We start from the raw sequence: 11,672 nt of genomic DNA on the forward strand, positions 1-11,672 counted from the left end.
TCATGCTAATTATAAGGTGCAATGTTTCCACTGCTTTCAAAATCTTTCTATTTGAATCCGTCCTGGTTTTCTTTCTCACACCAGAAACTGCATATGCCAATGATTGAAATGAGTCAATCCCTTTGTAATGACAAAGGTTGATGTGTTATTATAACCCTATACTATTGGTCTCGTCGGTATCGGATTCGATCCAAACATTTTTATTAATTAATTATATAATTAATAATTATGTTGAAAACAAAAGGGCCTTGCGTTGCCTATATTAGTTATATATACATATATATTTATATATAACATCTTCATGCCTTATATATCATGTACTGTAGTTAGACGCTAGATTAAAACTGACGTGGAAAGGTAACACCCGGCCACAGAAAGCTTCATTTTTTAAGCCCAGGTGGTCGTGTGGTCTAGCGCGCCGATTACAGTGCAGGCGATTTGGTGTCACGATATCTGAGTAGCATGGGTTCGAATCCAGGTGAGGGAAGAACAAAAAATTTGCTTCATCTAACATTGTTGGGTTGATGTTTAGACGAGTTGTGTATATATATATAGTTGAATTCTTTTATTCGTCGTTTTACGTCATGTCGGCAAACTTATTAGACTTCGTTAATTTAGTAGTATAGATGCATTGTTGAAACGTCAAGAAGAGCACATCTTGATGTTGTTTTAATTGAGACCAAATACCACGTTTAAAAAAAATGATGACTTTTTACGATATATCTACATTTTGTAATTTAATTTCTTATCTTTATTCTCAGGATCAAGTAATGGAGTTGAAATGAGTTGATTTCAGAATTTTAGGAGACGAAACGAACTTAACTGCCATTTGAATTATGGACGCATGTATCATCTATCTAAAAGAACAAAAAGTGTGTTTATGTTAAAATGTAATTGAGAGAATAGTTGACAATTATCACATTATGGTATCCTAATGTGATTACCTGCGACTGTGTTTGTTTGATCGAGTTGAACACTATTTTATTTATTTGAGCAATTTCAAGGCAATCTTTGACCTCTCTTTAAATTGTTTGCCAACTACTAAATTGTTGATGAAAAAGAGTGATTTTCATTGCAACTTTTTATGTGGGTGGAGTGTTGTTTTTCTTTTTGTGTTTATATTAAAAAATGTCTACACTTTTTTAAAAGTTTCATGAAAATGTACCTCATAAAGATAAAAAATATACCGAGTTATAAAATAAAGCTCAAGATTTGTATAATAATTATGTAAAGTTTAATATTTGTTCTATTACATAGAATCATTAAACAAGATGCAAATATGATAGTTGCTAATGTGACTTTCAAGGAATAGACAGAAATGTGTCAAGATTTCTTAATAACGCTATTTAAAAAAAAAGTGAAGATGATAAAGAAAAAAATCAAACTTAATTTTTATTTTTAATATATGATTGTTAAGAGTTTTTGTTTTAGTGAAAAATCAGTTTTTGCGTTTTAACTGTTTTACCATTCTATCTATTATTTTTTTTATCTTTTTATAACAGTGATTTCAATCAAAGTTCTTATCTAAGTATCTCAGAGCATTTCATAGAGGGAAATGGTATATCCCCAAAGAAGATTGAATAAATGTGTGAATCTATTATAAGCATAAAAAATAATTTTCCTTTGATTGACGCATTTTACTTGTGTACAGTAACTAATTTCTAAAATTTCGGGTTTATTTTTAAGTTAAAATATTTTTTTATTTATTAATTAATAGATAGGTGTCTTCTTGTCAGGGAATATCTGAGCTTGGCCCCAATTACAAGTAACCTTTATAATGTATATTTTATGTTGTTTTTTTTTGTTGTTGTATAACCTTTTTCTTTACGACTATTCAACAGAATTCAATTATGATCAGTAAAGCAGGCTAGACATTACAGCGTGTGAACTCTTGTTTCCCCCTTTTTAAACATACATTTATCAAATACTTTAGTTGGTGATTCAGACACTATAGAATATTATTATGGACAGCAATCTTGTCATCCAACCCCTACCAAAAAATGTTTGCACTTACAGACAAATGAAAGCTATTTTATTGACTGTATACAAAAACTTATGTGTGAAGTTGATAATATGTTTCTGTATATATATAGTTAGGAATTTGTATAGACATGCTCAGTAAGCCTTGTAATTCTACCTGATCGAATGTCTCGTTCAAATATTTTTACTTGATTCTGAGACAATTCCGATAAATTTCATATACATGTGTATATTCTTTTTTTAGCAATTTATACTATATATTATGTGATTTATGTTTATGTAAACATGCCATTATCATGTTTTATAATTTATATCACATTAGTATTAGTTTGGTGCTAACATGCTTATATGGACTCAGGCCATTTTTGTTTTTATATCTAGAAATCTAGACTATAGTGTTATCTGGTTGATGTTTATGTAGACAAGTCATAATGTCTTTTATAATTAACACTATACTGTTATGTTTTTGATGCCTTTGTTGACGTGTCATATTTGTCTTTTATAATTAACACTATACTGTTATGTGAGTGATGCCTTTGTAGACGTGTCATAATTGTCTTTTATAATTAAGAATATACTGTTATGTGAGTGATGCCTTTGTAGACGTGTCATAATTGTCTTTAATAATTAACACTATACTGTTATGTGAGTGATGTCTTTGTAGACGTGTCATAATTGTCTTTTATAATTAACACTATACTGTTATGTGATTGGTGCCTTTGTAGACGTGTCATAATTGTCTTTAATAATTAACACTATACTGTTATGTGAGTGATGCCTTTGTAGACGTGTCATAATTGTCTGTTATAATTAACACTATACTGTTATGTGAGTGATGCCTTTGTAGACGTGTCATAATTGTCTTTAATAATTAACACTATACTGTTATGTGAGTGATGCCTTTGTAGACGTGTCATAATTGTCTTTAATAATTAACACTATACTGTTATGTGAGTGATGCCTTTGTTGACGTGTCATAATTGTCTTTTATAATTAACACTATACTGTTATGTGATTGATGTCTTTTTAGGCAAGTCATAATGTCTTTTATAATTAAGAATATACTGTTATGTGATTGGTGCCTTTGTAGACGTGTCATAATTGTCTTTTATAATTAACACTATACTGTTATGTGATTGATGTCTTTGTAGGCAAGTCATAATGTCTGTTATAATTAACACTATACTGTTATGTGATTGGTGCCTTTGTAGACGTGTCATAATTGTCTTTTATAATTAACACTATACTGTTATGTGATTGGTGCCTTTGTAGACGTGTCATAATTGTCTTTTATAATTAACACTATACTGTTATGTGATTGGTGCCTTTGTAGACGTGTCATAATTGTCTTTAATAATTAACACTATACTGTTATGTGATTGGTGCCTTTGTAGACGTGTCATAATTGTCTTTTATAATTAACACTATACTGTTATGTGATTGGTGCCTTTGTAGACGTGTCATAATTGTCTTTTATAATTAACACTATACTGTTATGTGATTGGTGCCTTTGTAGACGTGTCATAATTGTCTTTTATAATTAACACTATACTGTTATGTGATTGGTGCCTTTGTAGACGTGTCATAATTGTCTTTTATAATTAAGAATATACTGGTATGTGATTGATGCCTTTGTAGACGAGAAATAGTTGTCTATTTTAATTTGTATCATATTGATATAAGATTGGTGCGACTCTCAATGTTATTGTTTTTTATAGCTAGTAAATTAGACTATATTGTTATCTTATTGACGTTTATGTAGACAAACCATAATCTTTTCCAGTAATAAAGACTATATTGTTATCTGATCGAAATTTATGTAGACTTGACATCATTTCGATTCTAATACGGTAAAATTGTAATTTTGATTGAAGCGTACACATATACCTTAAAAACGTGTGGCTAGCTGTTGCTGTTTCCTTCCTTTTTCAGATAAATCAGTAAGATTTTACCCTTCTCCATCAGTGTGTCCGTACAACCCGAAATTGGTGTATGTTCTCTAACTTTAACTTTTAACTTTTGCCTTAAGCAAATGTTTAGGAAACTTATAAACGTTGCTTATTACCATCAAACACAGATCAAGTTCAATTTGGGTGGCGTCAATTTTATTGTGCTTGAGTTTTTTATTTACGTTTTTTGTCCACACTCAAACTGCTGTATGTACCGACCAAACGTGTCATCTCCAGACTCACAAGTTTTAAATACTACATTGACTTTTTCATATTTACGATATGTGTCTTATGGACACAATTCTATTTAATTTTATGTTGAGTAACAACTGTTACCAATTCGGTTACTATAGAACTATACAGAACAATACTGAATAAACGCATGAAATTAATTTAGATAAAAATCGTAGGCTTCCAAAGAAGTCTCATTTGAAGAAGGCACATGTCTTTCAATTCAAAGATATCTAATTTGACTAATTAATTAACTAAATTTTGTAGTTGTGCCTTTACAGAATAAGTGAGAAGAGAATGGACTAGTTATTACTCACATTCCAATGGTCTCATTAACATTTGTTAAATGTTACCATTACAACCATACGTTGGTTTTTTTAATCATTTCCTTTTATGTTTGCCAAAGACGATGAGTGATAGTCATTAAGCTATGGTTTAAAATCTTTTTTCAATATTTCCAAACAAAGTACGAGTCAGAGTCAAATTAAGAGCAGGTCACTGATCATTTTACACTTATGTATTGGAGTTATCTAAAAGATAGGTAAAAGATACCAGAGGGACAGTCAAACTCATAGATCGAAAATAAACTGACAACGCCATGGCTAAAAAATAAAAAGACATACAGACACATAATAGGTCAGAAGACACAACGAAGAATACTAAAGACTAAGTAACACGAACCCCACCAAAAACTGGGGTGCTCCGGAAAGGTAAGCATATCCTGCTCCACATGTGGCACCCGTCGTATTGCTCATGGTATTACAAACCTGGTAAATAGTCTAATTTGCTAGGTCACATTCATGGTGAAGAGGGAAGTGAATTGTAGTAACGACAAACGGAACATATCCGATATCATCTGTGAAATGGTTATTCCATAACGATCACCCAACTCGTGATGGCGTCCGTAAAATTTACGAAGGGATGATTTCAACTTTACCATTTGGAACTCTTGGTTTAATAGCTTCCTTATGAGCAGCAATCCTCGATTTAGGAAATTATGATAGGAAACACAAGCCCGGGAATATCGTGTTTTCATGTGATATGGCTGAACAGATCGTTATGTTTTCGGTTTTGTGTTTTTATAAAAACTACCTCTTTCTGTACAAACAATTATTTCAGGCTATAGATTTACAAATACAAAGTACAAGTCAGAGTAAAATTGAGAGTAACTATTAAATGTTTCACACTGATATATTGTAGTAGTATGCATGTGATATGGCTGAACAAATGATTATGTTCTTTGTATTGTCTTGTTATTTAAATACCTTTTTTTATAAAATAAAATAGTATGTATACATTATATGAACTTGATATTTAGTATTTAGATATACAATTATATTTCATATAGATGTTTAACTCTTATAATTTTTTACGTTTCATTATAAATCATTTAAAAATATCTTTGATGCGACTGTCACACCAATGAGAGGATTAGCGCTTTAAAACCAGGTTAAATCTAACATTAGAAAATGCATGTACCAAGTCAGGAATATGACAGTTGTTATCCATTCGTTTGATGTGTTTGAGCTTTTGGTTTTGCCATTTGCTTAGAGACTTTCCGTTTTGAATTTTCCTTGGAGTTCACTATTTCTATGATTTTACTTTTTAGCTCTTTTTGGAAAAAAAAACTATATGCTTGAATGTGTTTTGTTCTTTTGAAAAAATTAGATTCCTTTTTGAAGCCATAATGTCTATGATATTTTTAATCTTTATATGATAGAGTTAACTTTAAAAGTATAAAGCAAAACATAAGAATTAAAGACAGTTGCGAAAGCAAATATGTCAAATTAAGGTATAAGAATTAATCACTGTTCCATGAGCATTGTACAAACTCAAACATTGGTACTGCCAATATTCCTCTTAAAAATTGCACAAAACATGTTGCTCCAAACCTCTCCAACTGTCTGTATTGGTGAAGTCAGTGCAATCTAACATTGGGTATCTTTTAAGTGATAGAAACTAAAAGAAATTTACTGGTACTATTGTGTGGTCATATTGACCAGTGAGTACTAAGTGAAATTCAAGAAAGATCGATGAACATGGTAACTGAACTGGAATTTTTTGAAATTCACTTAATTGGATACTAGTACCTTAAATATTTTGTCTATATCAGGATCATTTTATTTCGGCATTTTCATACATAAATGGCACTTTTATTCAAATGTTGTAATTGTTTATTTGACCACATTATTTTAGAAATGGCACTTGTTTTGATTTCAAACAGAGTGAAACAGTATGATCAATAAGATTTTATCTTCACAAAGCAAAGTGACTATTTCTTGTTTGAAAATGAAAAAGACTGAATTTGTTTAATGAATTATTAAACATCTGATTGTTATATATTTTTTTGTTTTTTTCATTTGAACTCAAATAATCATAGTTAAAGTCAAAATATATCATTTAAATATTCTTTACATATAATATGTAGATAAAAGAATATGCCAACTAAGATATATTGTAGGATAAATGACCACAAAGGAGTAGGTGCAGTAAGACACGTTCTTGGCCCCAAAATATAGTAGTTTTACAAAACTGTTAAAATGTATTTAAAATGCTATTTATTGGTATGTAGAAAACTTCTGTTACATTATATGCGCTGAAATCTTCACAATTTTAGCATTTTAGTTAATTTTTAGACGATTACATTCTTAAATGGAAGTGGCTGCAATTGTTTTCATTCTTAATATTTAATTGAAAGATGAATTTGATGATAATGCATAACAAATTAAAGGCTGAAAATGAACACGTATGCGGCCACTTACATTTCTGACAAAAACCGTCTGAAAAGTGACATATGCGGTATGGGTTTTGCTCATTGTTGAAGGCCGTACAGTGACCTATAGTTGTAAATTTCTGTGTCATTTTGGTCTCTTGTGGAGAGTTGTCTCATTGGCAATCATACCATATCTTCTTTTTTTATACATTATGGCAAATTTTATAGATTTTCAATGTTTGAGCTTGAATGTGAGCATCTTTAATGACTAAATCAGTTCAAATCTTCCACATAGACTAATTGAATCTACTAAAGTCGACACTTAAGTGTTTATAAAATGTTCAGAATCTTTTGTCAGATGAATCTGAGGTTTAAGGCCAAAATTGGTCCTTACCGGACCTACTCCTTTCATATTTAACCTACCACCATATTCATTTATTTTTACCACTTTTATACCACTACTTTCTAGAGTCACCATGCGATTATTTATGTTTTTCATAATATGTGCAATTTTAAACGTTAAAAGCTTCTTGCCTTAAATATGATATTAAGTTTTATATAATCAATACTATATCAAGCTGGAAAAATTCAAAGTTAAATCATTAGTTTCTTATCAAATACAACGCACCCCGAAGTACTCATGACTCTAGTGTATTGAAAATTGGTTTAATTCATGGCCAGATCAAATTAGGCTTTATCGTTGGTATGTGCTGCTTGCTGATGACCCTTTTAAGTAAGAGCAAACAAATAAAAGGAACAGTAGTATACCGCTCTTCAAAAGTCATAAATCGATTGAGAGAAAACAAATCTAGGTTACAAACTACTAGTAAAACCGAGGGAAACACAACAACTATCAGAGGAAACATCGAAACAACAGAAACACTTAAGTGCAACTAATAAAAAACGACAATGTAACACACACAGAAACGAACTATAAGATAACAACTGCAAATTTCCTGACTTGGTACAGGACATTTTAAGAAAACATGGTTGGTTGAACATGGTTTTGTGGCTAGCCAAACCTCGCGCGTTTATGGCAATGTTAAATATAACACTAACAGGACAACCATGACAGGGCTACAGTACAAATAAATGCTATAACATTCAAAACAATAGAAAAATACATTTCGACATGCTAATATTTATCGAAAGTACCATGCTTATAATTTAATACGCCAGACGCGCGTTTCATCTACATAAGACTCATCAGTGACGCTCAGATCAAACTAGTCAGAAAGCCAAACAAGTATAAAGCTAAAGAGCATTGATGACCCAAAATTCCAAAAAGTTGTTCCAAATACGGCTAAGGTTATCTATGCCTGGGATAAGAAAATCCTTAGTATTTAGAATAAAATTGAGGAAGAAAATGGGAAATATGACAAAAAGACAGCAACCCAAACAAAGGGCACAATGCAGCCGAAGGTCATCAATGGGTCTTCAACCTAGTGAGAAAATCCCCCACACGAAGGCGGACTTCCGCTGGTTCCTATACAAAAATGTGTACTGGTTCAGTGAAAATTGATGTCACACTAAACTCCAAACCACAAACACAAAGCAATACGCACAGTAAAACGCATTTCAAATAAAGGCAACAGTAGTATACCGCTGTGCGAAATTCATAAATCGATAGAGAAAAAAGAAATCCGGGCTACAAACTAAAACTGAGGGAAACGTATCAAATATAAGAGAACTACGACACAACAGAAACACAACATTAAAATGTAGCACACACAGAAACGAACTATGATATAACAATGGCCATTTTGCGGACTTGGTGCATGGCATTTTAAGAAAAAAATGGTGGGTTGAACCTGGTTGTGTGGCTTACAAAACCTCCCACTTTAATGGCAATGTTAATTATAACATTAAAATTACAACATTTCATGACAGGACTACAATACAAATAAATGGGAGAAAATATAGGACAGAGAAACAAACGAATAATAGGCAACAAAAGGTACCAGGTTAAAACTTAATACGCCAGACGCCAAAAGAAGTCATAGTCGGGTTTCAGAATATGTAATACAGAGATTTTTTCAGTTGAGTTCAGACACATTGTTACATACACAAACAATCTTCTAAAAATGAATTATTAACAACAGAAAATGAAAAATCATCTCTTTCATCATAAATTTTGGTCTCAAGATTCCCGTTAAAGATATAGATATATATTTTTTGTGGTTAGTAAATTGACCTTAAAGAGTTTAAACATATATATTCGCATTCTGATTTTTAAATGCCAATTTAATAAGGTGTGTGAATGGTTTTCTTAATAAGATTATGAGATGAAGCGGTATATAGGGTAGACAATTCAAACTTCGAACAGATTTGAAATCGTATGCATGCAATTTTTCAAGAACCTTCAACGAATTGTTGATATTCCAAAAGTAATTAGTTCCACTATTTTAAATTTAGTGTAGTAGTAACTAGAATAGACTTGAAGACGAAATAAATCTTTATTTGTAAAATGTTTAGTGCACATTTGGAACCCATAATATATATATATAATCGAAATGAGGATGTTAATTTGATGTATGCCTTTTTGTGCTTTTTCGTTACATTTGTTGTTTTTATAGTGATTAAGATGATAACACAATGTTGACTGCTGTACCCCTATTTTTGACATTTTTACCTATTGTGTATGTTTGTTTTGTTCACGCATCGGTGACAATATAATGGAATTTGATGCGACTGTCATACAAGTGAGAGGTTTAGCTAGCTATAAAACCAGGTTCAATCCACCATTTTCTACATTTGAAAATGCCTGTACCAAGTCAGGAATATGACAATTCTTGTCCATTCGTTTTTGATGCGTTTTGTTATTTGATTTTGCCATGTGATTATGGACTTTCCGAATTGATTTTCCTCTGAGTTCAGTATTTTTGTGATTTTACTTTTCAATGTGTATGGTTCTGCTTGTAAAGAAGTAGCTAGAAATTTATATCTGTTAAAGATGTAACTTACTAAAATAAAGTCAGATGGAATATTTGTGAATTTGTGATTTCCTTTTGCAGAACCCCAATGTAAAATTTACGTCAAACAATAATGATACTAGTATTATAAGCAGCCTTATCAGCGATATTTAGATCTTTACTGAAGAATTTCAAATCTCGGTGACGAACGATATTAAGATCTCTTTACAACATGGGAACTATTAAAAGAAGCCTATTGTTTAAAATATCTGCGTAACAAACCTCATTCAAAGTTAAACAGTGACATTATAATGAGGTTCATGTAAGAAGAGCCCTTGTTAACACATTTTGATATGAGCGTCACTGATGAGTCTTATGTAGACGAAACGCGCGTCTGGCGTACTAAATTATAATCCTGGTACCTTTGAAAACCATTTATACAATGAAACCTTCCAGACAGACATGTACAGCTAACAATTATTCCGTACACCAAATAAGGTGTTCCTATTGCGTATAGTATCTCAGAAATAGAACAAACCACTTAAAATAAATCTTGATCGCTATTCCATAAAATGAGGTCACTTTCCTATGGACACGTGTCGAACTTCCAAGGATCCAATATAGCAATAAACAATAGTCATCGTATAACTGCTAAGTGAGTTATTTATGACAACTAAAAGTTTTCAAGCAGTCAAACAACCACATACAGAGGTCAAGGACAATGGTAATATGACAGACGGAACTTTACGACTTTTGGCATACAGGTGGTCTACCTCGTGTAATATAAAGCTTCAAACAAATAGTTTACGCTGTAGCCCCCAAAGATGTATTGTTAATACTTTTGTCTTATCTTTTTCGACTTTTGTTGCGCCTGTCCCAAGTCAGGAGCCTCTGGTCTTTGTTAGTCTTGTATGATTTCTAAATTTAGTTTCTTGTTTATAATATGGAGTTTAGTATGACGTCCATTATCACTGAACTAGTATACATATTTGTTTAGGGGCCAGCTAAAAAACGCCTCCGGTTGTGGAAGTTTCTCGCTGCATTGAAGACCCATTGGTTGCCTTCGGCTGTTGTCTGCTCTATGGTCGGGTTGTTGTCTCTTTGACACATTCCCTATTTCCATTCTCAATTCTAAGATAACAATCTGACTTGTTATGTCTGTCTGTTTTTAAAGGAAATATCATATCATAGTAAGAGATTATCACCCTGAAATGCATTCATTTACTAATCATAATGATGATTAGTTGATTATTGCAATGTGCTGTTTATTCACTGTCAAGCTTTTAATTCCTTACCTTATGATATGGGTTTTACTTATTATTGAAGGCAGTAAGGTTAATTATAGTTCTTTACATCAACACCATTTGAGTTTTGTTGACAGTTGTCTCATTGGAAATTATACTTTATACTTAATTTTAGTACTATTTGTTGCTACACATTTATTGATTATCAATCATCAGATATTATAACGGTTGGATGGATAGACAGACGAGCATTGAAATACCATATTATTGCCATTTTAGGAAATTTTTTAGTCATCTTGCTGACTGATAATTTCCGGTCTCAGTGGAGTCCAGTGATATGAAAAATCGCTAGAAACTAAGACAGCACGTGGCTTTGTAAATGACATGAAGTTAACAACGTCGTCATTTGTTAAATAGCGATGAACAGATTATCATTGGTCATCATAACTCGATAGTTTTTTTCACTTTCTCCGTACTGGCTCAAGCGAGAAAATCAATGTCATTGAGATGATCACCGATGATCTATAAATACGTCCCATCTTTGACGTATACAATTTTTTTTTACAATACTACAGCTTCATCAAAATCATTTCAAAGGTAACTAAAATTACGTTATTGATCTCTTTACAGAAGCAACATGTCT

Source organism: Mytilus edulis, chromosome 3 (assembly GCF_963676685.1).
Source record: "Mytilus edulis chromosome 3, xbMytEdul2.2, whole genome shotgun sequence".
Classification (NCBI taxonomy): domain Eukaryota; kingdom Metazoa; phylum Mollusca; class Bivalvia; order Mytilida; family Mytilidae; genus Mytilus; species Mytilus edulis.